The 20,931-nt window shown below is 35.3% G+C and overlaps 1 long non-coding RNA gene across 1 annotated transcript in view; it reads right to left on the minus strand.

Moving 5' to 3' along the window:
• Positions 13,152 to 20,931, minus strand: part of LOC110264833 — a 10,556-nt gene continuing 2,776 nt past the window's right edge. The window contains exons 2-3 of the long non-coding RNA XR_002351081.1: positions 18,121 to 18,124; positions 13,152 to 13,283 (exon numbers count right to left, since the gene is read on the minus strand). This is a non-coding gene — a long non-coding RNA (uncharacterized LOC110264833). The remainder of the gene's footprint in view (positions 13,284 to 18,120; positions 18,125 to 20,931) is intronic.

Consider the following 20,931-nt stretch of genomic DNA (forward strand, 5'->3'; position numbering starts at 1 on the left):
TTTTATATTATTATATCATTTGGACAATTTTTTAAAAATAAATAGATTAGATTATATTAAAAGAGGTATACTTTCATTGTTTTTGTTATCAATTACTTTAACCTTTTTGTTTTGTTTTATAATTTTGTCTCCTTTCAATTTTTTCCCAACATAGGTACTGTTATTGGTTTTGAATAATTATTTTAAAATAAAGATATGATATCATATCTCAAACGGTTTTGTTAGAGAATTAATTAGAAGAAAAACAACTTAAATCAACTAATTAAAAAATAGATCTGTTATAAAAAAAATTCACTATTCTAATTTTTTAACATTGCCATTTTGTAACTATTTTTGACAATAGTTTTAATATCATTATTTTTTGTAACTTTTGACAAGAGTTTTTTGTAATTATATAATTCTTTATTTACAATAATTTTCTCATATTGCATTGAAATTAATTCCAACTATTTTTTTAATTTAGTGTCAATAAATAACCTTAACTATTTGAATCAAATTACTAAAGAAAACTAATTGAACATATACCATCAAATTTGATTTATAAAGTATTATGTAAGATCCACAATCACATTATATCATCATTGCAAAATACTATAATACTAGTCTAAGTCATAACTACTTCTAATTATATCATCATTATTTTTTAAAATACCATAATACTAGTCTAAGTCATAACAATCTCAAACTATATCATCTAATTTTGCAAAAAATACAATAACAAAAGAGAGTTGAAATAGCTAAGTCTTAGCAAGTAAGTTTATCATCATGTTCACAAGTTCATGACTTTTACTCTCTAACATTTGCTCTTCAAAATTTGTCACCATAAGTAAATTCGTTTTTCCCTTCAACATGATTTTTCTGTAAACAAAACAAAAAATAGTAAATCAAATATAAAACTACAAATTTCTAATACTAATAATGTTTAGACTAACAATAAGTGATTTTTCCCATCAAGAGCTTATTAATTCTAAAGGATTTCTTGAAGTCAACCACTAATTCTCAACAGAAACATCTCGAGCAACCATGAAACTAACAATTCGTATCTAACAAAGTATGCAAAAAAGCTTAACCAATCAATTAATCAATTACTAAATGTTCTTAATAATTAAAATTTTAATATACTTCTAATTTTGTGAATTTATTTTGTTACTATTTGATTGTAATACTCTAGTTTTAAAGAGACAAACTACAACAACAGCAAAAAAAAAAAAAAAATGAAAGGTTTCTTTAGTAGCTATTTGTGCCATATTTTAAAAACCAAAAGAAAAGCAGTACACTAATATAAGAAAACATCAAATTAAAAAACTAATTGTGCCATGTTTTGAAAACCAAAGCTAGTTTGGCATTAAGAATGTGTATGCTCCTAATTCTGTTGTACCAGTTCCAAAATACCATTAGGAAAAGTTTTCGTAGTAGTTCCATAAAGTTATACAATTATTTATCAGTACATACCATTAGATAAGAACAATAGCATAAAATAAAATTTTATAGCCTTCAAAGCTAAATTCTTTAAACTTCATAATCATCTCCCTACCATTAAATCAAGCTAGTTAGTATTCAGATTTGATATTTCTTAGTTTTATTCCACCAAAGCAACTAAAAATTATGCTAACTTTCCAACAACACAATGAAGCTTTGCAACTACTGAATATATGTTATTTATAAAAATATAATTAACTTTTAAATTGAACTATATATTATACATACTTATACCAATTTCAAAATCGCATTTGTTTAAGGAGAACAATAAAAGAGAGGTCCTTCTGAAAGATCTCACAACATGAGAGTGAATTGATAACTTTGACCATGCTATGCAACAACAATACCTAATACTACCGTACTTACCAGTTACCGAAACTAGTTACCTAGATTGCAATTTCATACAAACCTCACATATTTAAACCCTGCAATCGTTATTTTAAAAGTTTTCATCTAACTAACAATTTGATGTCTAAATTATCAATATTAGTGATTAGTGAAGGTTAACATTTTTTCATTGGAAACTTTTCAAACAAGCTATTAAAAAATCATTATAAATTTTGTAATAGTCAATCATATTAAAAAGCCAATACCATTTTTAATAAAAAAGTTACATAACTTGGAAGCTAGGTAGAAATAAGTCAAAACCTGTTTTAGAAATCAGCAAGCTTAGTATCTTTCAACTAGCACAACTTCTATTACAAAAGTTCAATTAAGCTAAATTTTGGTTTGGAGACTCCTAACTTTTCTAGCTAGCAACAAATGTATCTTGGTTGCAACCCAATTGCTATTCAATTCTAAGAGTTACAAGCATTAGAAGTTGATGTATAACTTGCTGAAAACTTATTCTTTTCAGCTTTGACCACCAATTTTCAAAAATTCATAACTCCCAATCCTTAACTCCCAAACTTCTGAAGTTTTAGAGCAATAAACCAAATTGATTAAATTTAAAACAAAATTGGTTTCGCTCCAGAACTCAGCTTGTAGGAGTCGCAGCAAGACAACCAAGTTGCTGCCATATTCGAATTTTTCTGTAGCAGGACAAATTCAACGACCCGACTTTAAAAATTCGCCATAAATTGTATATTTAACGAAAATGCCTCAAATTTTTCAGTCCAATTCCATATATTCCCAAGTTTAACCTAGACTTGGTCCCATGAAATTATGATCATCACAAAATTAGTTATAGCTTTTCAAATTTTCTAACTTTGTTTAAAAGTAATGCAGAAAATCAGATTTCATAATTTAACTTCGAAAAATCATAACTTGAGAGTCTTCCTTTTTCATTAGTAACGGTGATTCCATTCTTGTTACCAGTTGTTTCATCCTCGACACTAACCTTTAAGATACCATCAAAATCAAGCTCAAAGTTAATATTCATAGGATGGCCTCCAAGAACATGAGGAAGGCCCGAAAGCCAAAACATACCAAGCAAATTAAATAAATATTCACTTTAGAATGAAAATAATTATCCACATATCTAATAAAATGAATATCCAACAAATTTTATTGTAATTATTTAAATCTATTCCAAATGAAATAAACATCTACTTTAGAATGAAAATAACTATCTGCATACCTAGTAAAATAAACAACAATTCAAGGCGGCAATCCTGACGAGCGGATGCGCTGCTTCTTCAACAGGCGTGACGTTGGGGAACAGAGGGCGGCCTTCTTCGTTGTCAGAAATTAATGCACCGCTCGATGCAAGGGAGCAAAGGGCAGCCTTCTTCGTCGTCGGGAACGCATAGGGGATCAGAGGCATTGCGGCTGCGTTGCTTGCGGCGCAGTGGCGCGACTTGCGCGCGAGTGCCATTTTAGCCTAGTGTTTTCCTCGTCATGAGTGGGGAACTCACGGTGGTGTTTGGCAGTGTCTCTACGCGTGGAGGAAGTCGCGGATGTCTTGCCTCGTGTAACACCCTCACTACCAGAATGTCACGTTTCCGGCTGCGCCACTCTAATAGCAAGAAGTATTACGACTACTTTATATACTTAATATTAAAATAGGAGCCTATGACTCGACACCGTATCGCTGATTTTTTTGAAAATTGGAAATAAATACTTTACCTTAAAAAAAAACAAATAGGCATAGATTCATATACAAGACTTCTTATATAATAGCTTATAATGTAATATACAAATAAAACATACAACTCCTATCCCTCTTATAAAATTGTAATCACAAAGGCAAGGGAAGAAAAATTATCTAATTAATACAATATCATATAAACCAAAACACAGTATAACTCTCCATAATGCTCCTTCATCCGATTCCTGAAAAGGTAAAGCTGTAGGGGGTGAGAACCTAACCACACAGTCTCACCACGGAGTTTTAGAATTATCATAAGAAGATATTTAATAAGAAAACTGTTTTCAATCTTAGTGATTATCATAGCCTTATGAATCTTTTAAAAACTAATAGCTAATCATTCAAAACCCTTTCAATAGAAACAATATTTAATCTTTCAGAAATCCAAAACATTTCTTTTCTTATAAGAGAATCTTAATCAGAAACCAACCATGCAATCAATCAACACAATCATCAATTCAGCACCAAAGCTCATTCTCAAAAGTAGCACAACAGGACAAACACAGGAAAAACAGACCAGGAAAGCACAGATTTAGGTAGCAGTTACAGCAAATAGTTCAGGTAGTAGTTAAGAACAGTTTAACAATTAGACAAACCAAAACAAATTCAAACCCAAGCAAAGCTTACAAATGCAGATGATACATACCTGCCCTATGGCTAATGAGCTCATCTGTCGATTATACAGCCAACCCGACAAGTCCGGTTTGCCAAACCATTGGACTGTCTCCTGACGCGTATCCCCATGAGTCTATGCATAGCTTTTACTCACACACACACACACACACACACACACACACATATATATATATATATATATATCAAATCGCTCAATGGGGGTACCATTCCCGGAAATTTATAAGTGCCCGGTCACCCTTACGTCGTAGAGTCAACAGAGTATCGAGTCTCAACCTGGAGCAAGTGGTGGAAAGCCATTGCGTCTATCCAGGGACACTCGTGTCTCAGATAATTCAAATTCATAAGCCATATGAATAATTCATTTAACATTCATCAATATCTAAGTCATTCTCAATATCATCATTATTCATCAATCCATATCTCATCTCTAAATTCATTCAAAAATCATATCTCAAAGTTAATCATCATCATCCTTCTTTCCATTCCGTTCATCAACAACCCCATTTCAAATCATAATTCTTTCTTTGATAAATAAATCAATCTTAAAACATATAATATTTAAAACCAAATCTTTTTAAATAATTACTTCAAATGAAACTTCCAATTTTATAAAATTTTGGTAGCATCTCCTCTAAAACTCGGATTCTGCCACCCTTTTCGGGTCCCATCCAAACCAAACCAAACGCATGTTAATCATTCAAATCACTTCCAATAACCATTATCACAACAACAACACTCAACCCAAGAAAATTACAAAATCCAGAATTCAATCAACCAATCCTATAAATCACAATTTAAACCAACTTCAATCAATAGCATCAATCAATAATTAAGAATTCTCGATCGTCTCAAACAGTTTAAAACCAAACCATTCCTCAAACCCTGTTCGAACCATTTCTAAAATAATAAATCATTCTCAATAAACAAACCATTTTAAGTTATTAAGTCCTTTCCAAATTTGTTTTAAAATCAGATTCCGATATCAAATCGGGTTCAATATCAAATCAAATTTCAATTTTAAAATCTTTTCTAAAATCAAACCGTTTCCAAAATTAAACTAAATTCCAATAATAAATCTCTTCCAAAAATTCAAGGAAAACCACTTTAACAACATCAATAATCAACTAATCAGAATATCCAACTTTCTCAATCGATCAATCTATCAATCAAACTAATAATCTCATTCAACCAAAACAACTCAATTCAATTTATAAGTCTTACGAAATCACAAAAAATGTATTTTACGCATTAATATAGATTTATAACAACTCTGGAAAGTAAAACAAGTTTAAGAAAAGCATCCTTACCTCAATGTCAAAATTTCAGAATTTAAATGCGACAAACCCACTTATTTCAATTTCACAACAGCAGCGGCAACAGCGTTAGAACCAGCAGTAGCAATTCCAGTCACCCCAGCAACAACGATTCTTTCAGAGCATCAACCGTCACAGTCCACAGTTGCAGTAGCTTAATCCTAAAACATCAACGCCTTAAACTTCTCAATCAACGGATAGCATGACAATGGCAGTGGAGGTTCAGAAACAAAAATGACTAACAGTAATTAAGGAAAACAAGAAAACGAAGCATAGCAGTGGTAGCACAGTGACCGCAATAACAACAGGGAAGATGGCCTCCTTCCCCACCTAAGCTCGTGACTCCACAGGCGACGAGCTCCACAAACAGCGATGGCGGAGAGAGCAGCGGCGGCAGAAACCACCTCGCAATGCCTTCTCTCTCTCCTTGCGTTGTTCTGTCTCTCTCTATCTTCGCATCGGGTCCTGCTTGTGGCTCGATAGCAGCTCGCAACGCCGGTGCGACGGCAACGACTCCACGGCAGTCCGACGGCGATGGTGATGATGAGGTGCAACAAAGCTAGTGGCGCATGGCGCGACGGTAGTGGCGACGCTCCTCACTCGCACGACGCGACGGCAGTGGCGACGCTCCTCACTCGCGCGAGCTCCCTCTGCTCCGCGATACCCTCTCACTACTAGAAAATTAGTTATTACAGACAGATATTTCCGATGGATTTTATCCCACGAAAATACATATAGAATTTCAGAAGAATTTTTTTTCGAAAAACAAAAAAATTGAATTAGCATAAATTACAGACGAAAAAGAGAATCCATCGATAATTGTGTCGAAAAAATTAATTTTTTTCGTGAAAAATGGTTACAGATAGAAAATTTGTCTGTAATTAAATGGACAAAAACGCTGTATTTTATTAAATTATTACAGATGGAAAATCCGTCTGTAATTTAAAATTTTTCGTTGGAAATATTAACTTAAACCTAAACTCTACTTCTATCCCCTCGAGCTCCACAATCCACACTCCAAACGAGCTTCACAGTCATCTTCCTCTCCATTCACACTCCAAATCTTTCTCCTCAGCGCCGCATTCTTCCATCGCCACTGTTTCATCACCACAGTCATCCACCGCATTCTTCCATCATCAACACCTTTGGGACTTCCATCACTCTCGTCGTCGTCAATCATCACTCTCGTTAAGCCTAACTCTACTTTTATGGGTATAAACTTTAATCCTCCTTCAATGACTTTTTCTTCTCTTCAAACCCAACATTGATGGCGAGTATTTGAATTTTTTACTATATTTTCTTCCAGTTAGTTTAATTGCTGCTTGATTTCATTTCCGATTTGGGATTAAGCTAGCGTTTGCTTTTGATTTTGTGATTTATTTGGTTGTTGTGATGAATTTTTTATTTAATCAAAGCATTTCGAATGATGCATGTAAGCTGTTTGATGAAAAGCCTAAAAAACGGGATTCTTCTCCTTCATTTCCTTCTGAGCTTTTTGGTTCCAAAGAGTCTGATCTCAACCATCACTTTCTTTTGGGATTTTTGGCTCTATATTTTCTCCTCAGTCACCTAAGGTCAATGAATTTTCCTTCATTTTTCCTTTTTCATTCTTATTTATTTAGTTCATTTTGTTTCTATCTTTCTGCATTTTATGCTTAGGTTGATGATGATTTCTCCTATGTAACAGATTTTCTTTTACTTTTGCATTTATTCTTTGATTTTGTTTTTGTTGTTCCTGCAACATAGTTCCAAAGAACAAAGATAAGCATTTAATTTGTACGTGAAGATGAATTGAATTCAGTTAGCTTTTCCAAGTTCTTTGAATCATAACAAAGTTTTCATTGCATATATTTAAACCAAGGTTCAGAAAATCAGACCGGTTATCAAACCGCTCTAGTCACTGGTTTACTGGTTCACTGGTCTAACCGGTCCAACCGGTGGTTCAACCGAAAAACCGTTTTAGAATAGAAAAATAAATTATAAATTCACATCCTAAAATATAATTATAGTCTAATATAAATCTTAAAATATCTTCAAAATTTAAAACACTACATAAAATATCATCAACCAAATACATATGATCTTATCAAAATCCAAACTCAAAAGTTAAATAGTAATAAAAGCATATCTAAATATTAAAACCAGAAGAAGCAGATGCTTGGCTAAGAACTATATATACTGCAATGTTTCATAAGGCCTAAACATTAAAACCAAGGTAATAATAATAATGCTACAACTTTTAATTACAATATAAAAATTTATATAGACAGGATTCTCTCTATAGGTGACAAAAACATAACTAATCACTACTTTCCTCTTATGTCTTATGCACAGAAGTTGATAGAATACAAGAAAGAAAGAATAGGAACTTGAGATTTGAGAAGGCATATGGGATATAAGAAAAAAGAAGACAGAACAAATAAACCCTATGATCATTAAACTAAACAACCAAAAACCAAAAATAATTTGACAATTGCAGGAATAATACTTATGATAAACTGTGTATACTATAAACAAACATTAATAAATTGGTTGTCCTACACAGTTAATAGAAACTATTATTCTACTACCCTAGTTCCAAATGCTTCTCTTTTTAGATCCCCCAACAGTATAACAAAATTATCTTTGTGAGCTATTCACATCCTTGTTGGGATTTAATTACAAAGGTGTGAAATATGGTGTCATTTGCAGCTGCTGAGTTTTGAATCAATAACATTGATTTGTGCCTCTTGGAATGTTTGGATCACTCTTGAAACCGGATGAGAATCAAGAGGGCAACTCACCCTAACAATCATCTCATCCTGTGTTGCTTCAATATCCACATCAGCATTAACAAAACAGAGTAACAAATTAATAATTACAAAGTAAAAAATTAAACAAGGTAACAAATTAACAGTTACAGAGCAGCAAAAGTGCAAAACACTAAATTGAAGACCGAAGAAATTGAACAGAAATCAAAGTTCCCAGAATTGGCTGTTGATCCCAAATTTTCATTGCATTGGCAGCCATTCAACACAACACAATTCTGCCTAGTGCCTATAGCATTCAGCCATTCAACACAACACAAAAACATCAATTGGCTGGAAAACACCAAAACAGCAAGACACATTAGGCGTTCTAAAGCAACAAAACACCAAAATTGCAAAGCAGCAAAACACCAAAACAATACAACATCAACATTAGGCGTTCTGGAATCAGAACCATACATTCTAACATAGAAGATAAAAGTATGAAACAGAGGATTCACTCACCTGGGTGCTGACGAAGCGAAGACCAGCGACGACGAAGGGAGAGGCCAGCGAAGACGAAGCGGCGGTGCTGAGGAGCAGGCGACGGCAGTGGTAGCCTGAGGACCACGGGGACGCGGGGAGCCTGGGAATGCTTTAGAAGGGGATAGGCTGAGATGAATAAACGGGCGAACTGGGGAAGAGACCACGCGACGGTGGTAGCAGTCACGACCAGCAAACCCCGGCGACTGGGCTGGGGTTTTCGAATGCTTCAGAAGGGGCTAGGGTTCACCGTTCACGCCTAGAATCTGGAGTGAGACTGAGATGAATGAACGGAAGAAGAGACCATGCAACGGTGGTGGCGGTCACGACCTGCAAACCCCGGCGACGGCGGTGGCGTCTGGGCTGGGGTTTTCGAATGCTTCAGAGGGCTAGGGTAGGGTGTGAGAGTAACTGAGTAAGAGACAGTGAGAGTGAGACTGCGATTTGGGAATGGGGAAGAAGGGGCCAAGGGGGGTTCCGAGTGGTAACGGGTCGGGCGGGTCGGGTTTCAGCTTTTTTTAAAAATACCATTAAAAACGGCGCCGTTTAAGTTTTTTAGAAGAACCAGCCGGTCACCGGTTCGGTCCAACCGGCCAATTTTGAACCGGTTCAGCGGTTTCTTCGCGGTTTTCTCCCCGCCGGTTAATACAGAAGGACCGAACCGCATGCATTACCGGTTTGCGGTTAAACCGGTCGAACCGACCGGTCCGGTCCGGTTTTCAGAACCTTGATTTAAACTCATATTAATAAGCATCTCTTAGTTTTTTTTTTAATTTTATTTATTTATTTATTTGTGTTGAGTCAGGTATTAGGTAAAGAATCTTTGAGTCATATTAATAAGTTTTATTTATTTATTTTATTTAGTTACTATGATACATTTTTGAAGAATTACAAAGACCTTGCAAATACATGAAATTGGATTCAACCATTACTTGGTAAGCATTTATTCCTCCTAAGATGACATATTTTTCTTTGAACCAAATCAAGTCTGCATTAATATCTCTCTTTATCAAACAATTTGGATTTTGGATTTGCAGTTGCTCTGTCATATTCGGAACAAATACTAGATGGGAGTTTATGGGGTTCGGAACAAATTTTTTTACTAATTTAATGTTATATAATTGAATATACTTATAGAACTATTTTACATTACATATTGAATTCATCTTATTTTGCCTGATAGATTAATAAGCATTATATATATTATGAAGAATGATTTTATTAATATAGTGTTTCTTTTCCTTATCTATTTATTAGAATGGAGAGAGAGCAAGGGATTAGGAGGGTGTAAATTAATCTTTATTTAAGAGCTTCAGCAGTGAATGGTACAACCGTTTTTTGACATAGTTTCTCACATACTTTTACCTCTTCTCTATCTGTCTATCTACGGCGGCCATCAACAGGTATCCATCAACCAACCCCACTTATTTATCTTAAACTCCTTCTAGCCGTTGCGAAGGCCTTAAGGCAAGTAGCTGAAGGAAAAGCTTCTGCTCAAGCTGAGGCCGCTGAATGGAAACGGAAAATTAAGTTGGAGAGGGTGCAGAATCGGTAGTTTGACTCTACAGGTTCTTATAATTAAATAATGCAAGTTTCACTTTCTGTGTACACATTTTCTGTTCTATAACAGTTGATATTGCGGAAGAAACAATAAAATTTTTTCATCTTCCAGAACAGCAAAATCAATTTTATTTGTTTACTTGAGATTATTTGTTTACTTTAAGTTATTTTAATGTAAAACAAAATATTATATTGATATAAGGTTTTGGGTTTAACTTAATGTGCTGTTTTTCAAGCCTGGTGTGTGGGGAAATGAAGGTGGTCAAGTGTAGCAAAATTATTTCCTCATCAAACTATTCATTTCATATGGTTAATGGAATTATTCAAGATCGGATCAAGAGAAAGCTTATATAAATAGCATATGAAACAACTAGCTCAAGTTCTTGGAAGGTCCTTCTTTCTCAATCTCAATGCCTAATTTGCTTCTTTTTTCTTTCCTCCTGTTTTGATTTTTGAGTTTTCTGCTAACAATGTAGTGAGGAAGGGGCTCAGAAGAAGATATACTCTGTTTTCACTACTTGGCGCCCTCATTTCCGAAGAGCTTTCTTACAAAGTTAAAGGTAGGTTTTACAGCTACGTTTTTTCTGATTCCTCTTCCCATCAGTTCTTGTCTTTCATTAATGTCGATGCTTATTAGATTTGTTTTCATTGCTTGCATGTGTTAAATTCTGATTTGCAAAGCATTTTTGATATCACAATTGCTTTGTATTTAAAAGACTCCTCAATACTCTTATTTCTTGATGAACCAACAAGTGGACTTGACACTGCTGCCTCTTACTATGTCATGAAAAGAATTAAATCCCTTGATCATAAAGATGCCATTCAAAGGACAGTTATTGCATCAATCCATCAGCCTAGTGCTGAAGTTTTTCAATTCTTTGATAATCTCTGTTTGCTCTCTACTGGCAAAACAGTTTACTTTGGACCTGCTTCTGCTGCAATTCAAGTTAATATACAACTAAGAACCAACTAACTAACTAGTTCATATTTTCAATGCCCATCATTTTTATAATACTATCATAAGAACATCATCTTATATGTAATTTTTCACTTCCAATGGTTTTCCTTGTCCTGCTCTTCAAAACCCCTCAGATCATATGCTAAAAACTATAAACAGGGAATTTGATCAGGTAATAATCTTTCCAATGTCACTTTTCTTTTCTTTAACAATTCAGTTGTTCTAAATGAGAAACTTGTTGTGCAAGGAAAATGAGCTGGCTCCTGATGATGGTGGGAATGGAATCATACCAACGGAAGAAGTAATCCAGATTCTTGTAAACTCATATAACTCATCTGAGATGAACCAACAAGTTCAAGCTGAAGTAGCAATGCTTTCTGAAACGGTATATGACACTTAAGGAGGTTTTTGAGAGTTTGGATTTAACTGGGTATGAATTATTTTTCTGCTAAATTTTCATCTAATGATTTGTAGAAAGATGCTTGCATATATTTATGAGCTTTTATCTTGTCTGCATGTTTCTAATAGGAGGTAATCGTAATGCAGGTATGATCTGAATGTCGATTTGTTGGACGTCCATGCAGGTATGATCTGAATGTCGATCTGAATTATTTTTTTATTTTTGGTATACTTGCTTCTGCAAGGGTGTAAGTCATCTCTTTACCAATGTGTTGTCTGCTTTGTTTGACCAGATATTGCCCTTAGCAAGCATGGAGAAGTTGCAAAAGTCGTTTCGGAGGAACAATTGAGTGCTACTGAAATGGGACAAAGAATTAAGCTATTACAAAAAGATAGGTATTTATTTTACAAAAATATACTTTTCTATTTATACTTATCTGGATAGGTTCCTCTTGAGCTTCCATTTTCAAAGGGAGAAGCCATGGATGATCCAACTTGCCTCTGTCACTTGCATCTCTTTGGTTGCTAAAGTTGAAGAAACTCAGGTGCCTCTTCTATTGGACCTTCAAGTACGTATTTTTTTTCTCCTTTATATCAGAAAACTCATCATGACGTATCTAATAATGTGATTATTTGATCATGAATCATCATCAGGTAGAAGATGTAAAATATGTGTTTGAGGCAAAGACTATTCAGAGAATGGAGCTTCTGATTCTGTCCACCTTGAATTGGAAGATGCACCATGTGACTCCACTCTCATTTCTAGATCACATTATAAGGAGGTTAGGACTCAAAACACATCTTCACTGGCAGTTTCTCAAGCGTTGTGAGAATCTTCTTCTCTCTTTGCTATTGGGTAAGAATAATAATTAACAACTAATTAATACTCAATTAGATCTCATTATTTAAATGAATGCTTATTATTATCTATGTTTGAGTTTAAATCCAAGATTCGTTGGTTGTCTTCCTTCTGTATTGGCCACTGCAACAATGCTGAATGTAATAGGCCAGATTCATCACAGCACTGAGGGAGTGGAATACAAAAACTAGCTTCTTAGTGTTCTCAACATGAACAAGGTTAGTATATTAGTTATGAGTAATGAGCAGCTTAGAATAGATTAGATTAGTAGTAAGTGGTGATGCAATGAATGTAGATTAATTAATTAATTACAATGCATGTGTATAGGAGAAGGTGCACTTTTTGGCTTGCTAAGAGGCATCTTTCAGAATTCACTACTAACTGGTCTATATATGATAATAAGGTGCTTATTGAATGTATCAAATTTGAACAAAGTTTTATGATCTTACATTCTTCAGTGCTTAGTAAACAGTTTTACAATTATTTATTTTTTACCAAAGTTTTTTTTCGGATATTAATAAGATATATGTCTACATGTGTTGAAGAATAGCTAAATTGATTTAGTGTTCAATAAGAACAGCTACTATGACTATTTGAGTCTCAGAGGGTCGAAAAGGACCCAATTTGATTGAGGTAATACAAGAGAGAAACTTCTGGATTCTATTGAAGATCTGAAACTGGACTCAATTGTACTGGGAAGCAGGGGACTTAGCACAGTCCACTTCAACCAGGTTATTCTTGTATTTATTACAACTTGTTGTTGGAAGTCCATGAATTAAAATATATAGAAGGCCAGATTTTTTTATTTTCAACTTTTGAATTGAGAACTAATTTACTAGTTTCATTTCATGGCAAATTAGTTAATTCATATGGTCCCTTTAAGCTGCTGGAAGCACCCCACAACTGGTGGCAAGAAGCATGAGCCCTTTTCCAATTTTTTCATGTATTTTTCACTATTGACATTTTTTCATGTATTTTTCACTATTGTGTACTTTTACTGACATGCAGTACTTTAAAATATTTTCAGGCAAGAACTGTAGCCCTTTTCCAATTGCATTAAGAGATATAAAGCAACACGACATTATTCAAAGCATGCGCGGGATACTGGTTGATTGGCTTGTAGAGATTTGCATAATGTAATTTTTCTCATGTAATACAATGTTATGAATTATAGCTGATAAATTTAGTACGGTTGAACAATACATTTTGTTTATATTTTGAATTATATTGACTTGCTTGTTTATAATACTTTTCTTTTAGTTTGATAATACGATGAATTTATTTATTTTTTAAAATATTATAAATATTCAAATACAAATTAGATAAAATTTTGTATTTATTAGATTTATATTTATTTTGTATGAAAACAGGTTTATTTTGTAGTTAAAAAATTAAAAAAAATTCTATTTTACCTTACTGACAGATTTACAGACAGATTTTCTGTCTGTATTCGGAATTTGGAGTGGTTTTCCAAGGCTCCAATTACCGACAGAAAATTTGTCTCTAATTACCGATGAAAAATCTATCAAAAAATCTGTCTGTAATTACAGACAAAAAATCTGTCAGAAAATCTGTTTGTAATTACAGATAAAAAATTTGTCAGAAAATCTGTCTGTAATTACTGACAGAAAATCCATCAGAAAGTTTAACGCCTCAAGGAAATGGATGGAGAGTTTATAGAGGAAAAATCCGTCGGTAACTAGTAAAAATCGGTCGGTAATTTTCTGACGAAAAAAATCCGTCGATAAATAATTTCTGACGAGACTTTTACAGAGGGACAAAATTCGTCAGTAACAAAAAATCCGTCTGTAATAAAGATTAAATCTGTCTGTATTAATCCATTTTCTAGTTGTGTCTCTTCGTTCCTCCATCATCGGCGACGACGGCGGCGTGACGAGCGGCAATGACTCGTCGGCGCACTCTCCCCCCTTCTCTCTTCTGATTCACACCCTCTATTCTCTTTTCTTTCTTTCTGTTGATTTTTGCTGCTGCTATGTGTTGTGTTGGTGAGTTTGATTTTGGAAGAAAAGGGAAAGGGGTATGGCGGCTGAAGGGAATGGGAAAGTTAGGGTTAGTGTTTTGTGTTTAATTTTTAGGATTAGGGTTTGATTTGGGGCAATTTGAAATTAAGGATATTTTGGTTAATTGGAGTTTGGCAAATTCTAAATCAAATTAGGTTATTGATGAGCGGATAATTTATACGCTTTTTGGCATTGTTTTTAGTATGTTTTTAGTAGGATCTAGTTACTTTTAGGGATGTTTTCATTAGTTTTTATGTTAAATTCACATTTCTGGACTTTACTATGAGTTTGTGTGTTTTTCTGTGATTTCAGGTATTTTCTGGCTGAAATTGAGGGACTTGAGCAAAAATCAGATTCAGAGGTTGAAGAAGGACTGCTGATGCTGTTGGATTCTGACCTCCCTGCACTCAAAGTGGATTTTTTGGAGCTACAGAACTCGAAATGGCACGCTTCTAATTGCATTGGAAAGTAGACATCTAGGGCTTTCCAGCAATATATAATAGTTCATACTTTGCCCAAGTTTAGATGACGCAAACTGGCGTTCAACGCCAGCTCTCTGCCCAATTCTGGCGTCCAGCGCCAGAAACAAGCTGCAAAGTAGAGTTCAACGCCCAAACTGGCACCAAAACTGGCGTTCAACTCCAGGAATGACCTCTACACGTGTAACACTCAAGCTCAGCCCAAGCACACACCAAGTGGGCCCCGGAAGTGGATTTATGCATCAATTACTTACTTCTGTAAACCCTAGTAGCTAGTTTATTATAAATAGGACTTTTTACTATTGTATTAGACATCTTGGAACATCTTTGGACGCCTGGTTCTTAGATCAGAGGGGCTGGCCATTCGGCCATGCCTGGACCTTTCACTTATGCATTTTCAACGGTAGAGTTTCTACACTCCATAGATTAAGGTGTGGAGCTCTGCTGTTCCTCAAAGATTAATGCAAAGTACTACTGTCTTTTCATTCAATTCAACTTATTCCGCTTCTAAGATATCCATTCGTACCCAAGAACATGATGAAGGTGATGATTATGTGACGCTCATCATTATTCTCCCTTATGAACGCGTGCCTGACAAACACTTCCTTTCTACATGCAACAAGCTAGAATGAATATCTCTTGGATCCCTTAATCAGGATCTTTGTGGTATAAGTTAGAACCCATGGATGGCCATTCATGAGGATCCGGAAGGTCTAAACCTTGTCTGTGGTATTCCGAGTAGGATTCAGGGATTGAATGACTGTGACGCGAACCATGGTATTGGCATCATGTTTTTGGCGCCATTGCCAGGGAAAGAAAGAGCAATGAATTTTACATAATCAAAGTGTAATCACAACTTCTGTGCACCAAGTTTTTGGCGCCATTGCCGGAGATTGTTCGAGTTTGGACAACTGATGGTTCATCTTGTTGCTCAGATTAGGTAATTTTCTTTTTGTTTTATTTTCAAAAATTTTTCAAAAACCTTTCAAAAATTTCTCACCTGTTTTCGAAAAAAAAAATGTTTTCAAAAATATATTTTTCTTCAGAATTTTTAAGAATGAATTCTAGTGTTTCATGAAGCATGTTGAAGCCTGGCTGGCTGTTAAGCTATGTTTGACCCTTTGATTGGAGCTTTAGACTAAAGAGCATAAGATTCCTGGAATTCATATTAAAAATTTTGGAATCCTTATTTTTATTTTTCAAAATGATTTTCAAAAAAAAAATTAAAAGAAAATACAAAAAATCATAAAATCATCAAAATCAATTTCTTAGTTATTTTCGAAAATTATAAAAATATTTTTCAAAAATCTTTTTCTTATCTTTATCACATAATTTTCGAAAATAACGTCATCAATTAATGTTTTGATTCAAAAATTTCAAGTTTGTTACTTACTTGTTAAGAAAGATTCAAACTTTAAGTTCTAGAATCATATCTTGTGATTTCTTGTGAATCAAGTCATTAATTGTGATTTTAAAAATTAAATCTTTTTCAAAAAACTAATTTTTATCATATCTTTTAAAAAATATCTTCTCATCTTATCTTTTTCAAAAATTTGATTTCAAAATATCTTCTCTAACTTCTTAAATTCTTATCTTTTCAAAAATTGTTTCAACTAACCAACTAACTTTTTGTTTGTTTCTTATCTTTTTCAAAACCACCTAACTAACTCTCTCTCTCTAATTTTCGAAAATATCTTCCCTCTTTTTCAAAATTTCTTTTTAATTAACTAATTATTTCAATTTTTAAAATCTTAATTTTCAAAAATTACTAACATTTTTCAAAAACTATTTTCGAAAATTACTAACTCTTTTTCAAAAATAATTTTCGAAAATTCTCGTCTCTCTCATCTCCTTCTATTTGTTTATTCATCTACTAACATCTCTCCCTCACTCACAAAAAAAAAGAGGATCTCTATTATTATTATTTTTCTGTGCCCTCTTCTTTGTCATATGAGCAGGAGCAAGGACAAGAATATTCTTGTTGAAGCAGATCCAGAACCTGAAAGGACTCTGAAGAGAAAACTAAGAGAAGCTGAATTACAACAAACTAGCAAGCACCTGTCAGAAATTATCAAACAGGAAAAGGAGATGGCAGCTGAAAATAATAATAATGCAAGGAGAATGCTTGGTGACTTTACTGCACCTAATTCCAATTTACATGGAAGAAGCATCTCCATCCCTATCATTGGAGCAAACAATTTTGAGCTGAAACCTCAGCTAGTTTCTCTGATGCAGCAGAACTGCAAGTCTCATGGACTTCCATCTGAAGATACCTTTCAGTTCTTAACTAAATTCTTGCAGATCTGTGATACTGTTAAGACTAATGGAGTAGATCCTGAAGTCTACAGGCTCATGCTTTTCCCTTTTGCTGTGAGAGATAGAGCTAGAATATGGTTGGACTCTCAACCTAAGGATAGCCTGAACTCTTGGGATAAGCTGGTCAAGGCTTTCTTAGCCAAGTTCTTTCCTCCTCAAAAGCTTAGTAAGCTTAGAGTGGATGTCCAAACCTTCAGACAGAAGGAAGGTGAATCCCTCTATGAAGCTTGGGAGAGATACAATAAACTGACCAAAAAGTGTCCCTCTGACATGCTTTCAGAATGGACTATCCCGAATATATTCTATGATGGTTTATCTGAGCTATCAAAGATGTCATTGGATACTTCTGCAGGTGGATCCATTCACCTAAAGAAAACGCCTGCAGAAGCTCAAGAACTCATTGACATGGTTGCTAATAACCAGTTCATGTACACTTCTGAGAGGAATCCTGTGAGTAATGGGACGCCTATGAAGAAGGGAGTTCTTAAAGTTGATACTCTGAATGCCATATTGGCTCAGAACAAAATATTGACTCAGAAAGTCAATATGATTTCTCATAGTCTGAATGGAATGCAAGCTGCATCCAACAGTACTCAAGAGGCTTCTTATGCAGAAGAAGCTTATGATCCTGAAAACCCTGCAATAGCAGAGGTGAATTATATGGGTGAACCTTATGGAAACACCTATAATCCATCATGGAGAAATCATCCAAATTTCTCATGGAAGGATCAAAAGCCTCAACAAGGCTTTAATAATGGTGGAAGAAACAGGTTTAACAATAGTAAACCTTTTCTATCATCCACTCAGCAACAGACAGAGAACTCTGAACAAAATACCTCTAATTTAGCAAACTTAGTCTCTGATCTGTCCAAGGCCACTGTAAGTTTCATGAATGAAACAAGGTCTTCCATTAGAAATTTGGAAGCACAAGTGGGCCAGTTGAGTAAAAGGATCACTGAAATCCCTCCTAGTACTCTCCCAAGAAATACAGAAGAGAATCCAAAAGGAGAGTGCAAGGCCATTGACATAAGCACCATGGCCGAACCTGTAAGGGAAGGAGAGGATGTGAATCCCAAAGGGGAAGACCTCCTAGGACGTCCAGTGATCAATAAGGAGTTTCCCTCTGAGGAACCAAAGGAATCAGAGACTCATCTAGAGACCATAGAGATTCCATTGAACCTCCTTATGCCATTCATGAGCTCTGCCAAGTTTCTTGGTGCAATCATGAAGCTGAATGCCAAATTATTTGGTACTGAGACTTGGGAATATGAACCTCCCTTGTTCACCAATGAACTAAGTGATCTGGATCAACTAACATTGCCTCAAAAGAGACAGGATCCTGGAAAGTTCATAATACCTTGTACCATAGGCACCATGATCTTTAGGGCTCTGTGTGATCTTGGTTCAGGGATAAACCTCATGCCTCTCTCTGTAATAGAGAAACTGGGAATCTATGGGGTGCAAGCTGCTAAAATCTCATTAGAGATGGCAGATAATTCAAGAAAACAGGCTTATGGACAAGTAGAGGACGTGTTAGTAAAGGTTGAAGGCCTTTACATCCCTGCTGATTTCATAGTCTTAGATACTGGAAAGGAAGAGGATGATCCATCATCCTAGGAAGACCTTTCCTAGCCACAACAAGAGCTGTGATTGATGTGGACATAGGAGAATTGATCCTTCAATTGAATAAGGACAACCTTGTGTTTACAACTCAAGGATCTCTCTCTGCATCCATGGAGAAGAAGCAGAAAAAGCTTCTCTCAAAGCAGAGTTAACCAAAGCCCCCACAGTCAAACTCTAAGTTTGGTGTTGGGAGGCCACAACCAAACTCTAAGTTTGGTGTTGAACTCCCATATCCAAACTCTAAGTTTGGTGTTGGAGAGTCTCAACAATGCTCTGAACATCTGTAAGGCTCCATGAGAGCCCACTGTCAAGCTATTGGAGTTCTATGCCAATGCATGGATCACCAAGAACCATGATCAAATTAAGAACCCGGATCCAAAGAACTATGTTACAATGGTTCGGGGGAAATACTTGGATTTTAGTCCGGAAAATGTGAGGTTGGCATTTAACTTGCCTATGATGCAAGGAGATGAACACCCCTACCCTAGAAGGGTCAACTTTAATCAAAGGTTGGACCAAGTCCTTATGGACATATATGTGGAAGGAGCTCAATGGAAGATTGACTCCAAAGGCAAGCCGGTTCAACTAAGAAGATTAGGCCTCAAGCCTGTGGCTAGAGGATGGTTGGAATTCATCCAATGCTCCATCATCCCCACTAGCAACCGATCTGAAGTTACTGTGGATCGGGCCATCATGATTCATAGCATCATGATTGGAGAGGAAATAGAAGTTCATGAAGTCATCTCTAATGAACTCTACAAAATAGCCGAAAAGTCATCCCCCATGGCAAGGCTAGCTTTTCCTCATCTTATTTGCCATCTATGTTACTCAGCTGGAGCTTTCATAGAAGGAGACATTCCTATTAAGGAAGAGAAGCCCATCACTAAGAAAAAGATGGAGCAAGCAAGAGAGCCCATTCATGGAGCTCAAGAGGCGTATGAAGCTCATCACCATGAGATCCCGGAGATGCCTCAAATGCATTTTCCTCCACAAAACTATTGGGAGCAAATCAACACCTTCCTAGGAGAATTGAGTTCAAACATGGGACAACTAAGGGTGGAACATCAAGAGCACTCCGTCATCCTTCATGAAATAAGAGAAGATCAAAAAGCAATGAGGGAGGAGTAACAAAGACAAGGAAGAGACATAGAAGAGCTCAAGGACATCATTGGTTCCTCAAGAAGGAAACGCCACCATCACTAAGGTGGATTCATTCCTTGTCCTTATTTCTTCTGTTTTTTGTTTTCTATGTTATATGCTTATCTATGTTTGTGTCTTCATTACATGATCATTAGTAGTTAGTAACTTTGTCTTAAAGTTATAAATGTCTTATGAATCTATCACCTCTCTTAAATGAAAAATGTTTTAATTCAAAAGAACAAGAAGTACATGAGTTTCGAATTTATCCTTGAACGTCTAAACCTTGTCTGTGGTATTCCGAGTAGGATTCAATGATTGAATGACTGTGACGAGCTTCAAACTCGCGATTGCTGGGCGTAGTGACAGACAAAAAAGGATAGTAAATCCTATTCCAGCATGATCGAGAACCGACAGATGAATAGCCGTGCCGTGACAGGGTGCGTTGACCATTTTCACTGAGAGGATGGGATGTAACCATTGACAAAGGTGATGCCTCCAGACGATTAGCCGTGCCGTGACAGGGCATTTGGATCATTTTCCCGAGAGAAGACCGAAAGTAGCCATTGATAATGGTGATGCATTACATAAAGCTTGCCATGGAAAGGAGTAAGACTGATTGGATGAAGACAGTAAGAAAGCAGAGATTCAGAGGGACGAAAGCATCTCCATACGCTTATCTGAAATTCTCACCACTGATTTACATAAGTATTTCTATCCCTGTTTTATTAATTGTTTTCGAAAACACCATTATCAATTTATATCTGCCTAACTGAGATTTGCAAGGTGACCA

Source organism: Arachis ipaensis, chromosome B07 (genome assembly GCF_000816755.2).
Source record: "Arachis ipaensis cultivar K30076 chromosome B07, Araip1.1, whole genome shotgun sequence".
In the NCBI taxonomy this organism is placed as follows: domain Eukaryota; kingdom Viridiplantae; phylum Streptophyta; class Magnoliopsida; order Fabales; family Fabaceae; genus Arachis; species Arachis ipaensis.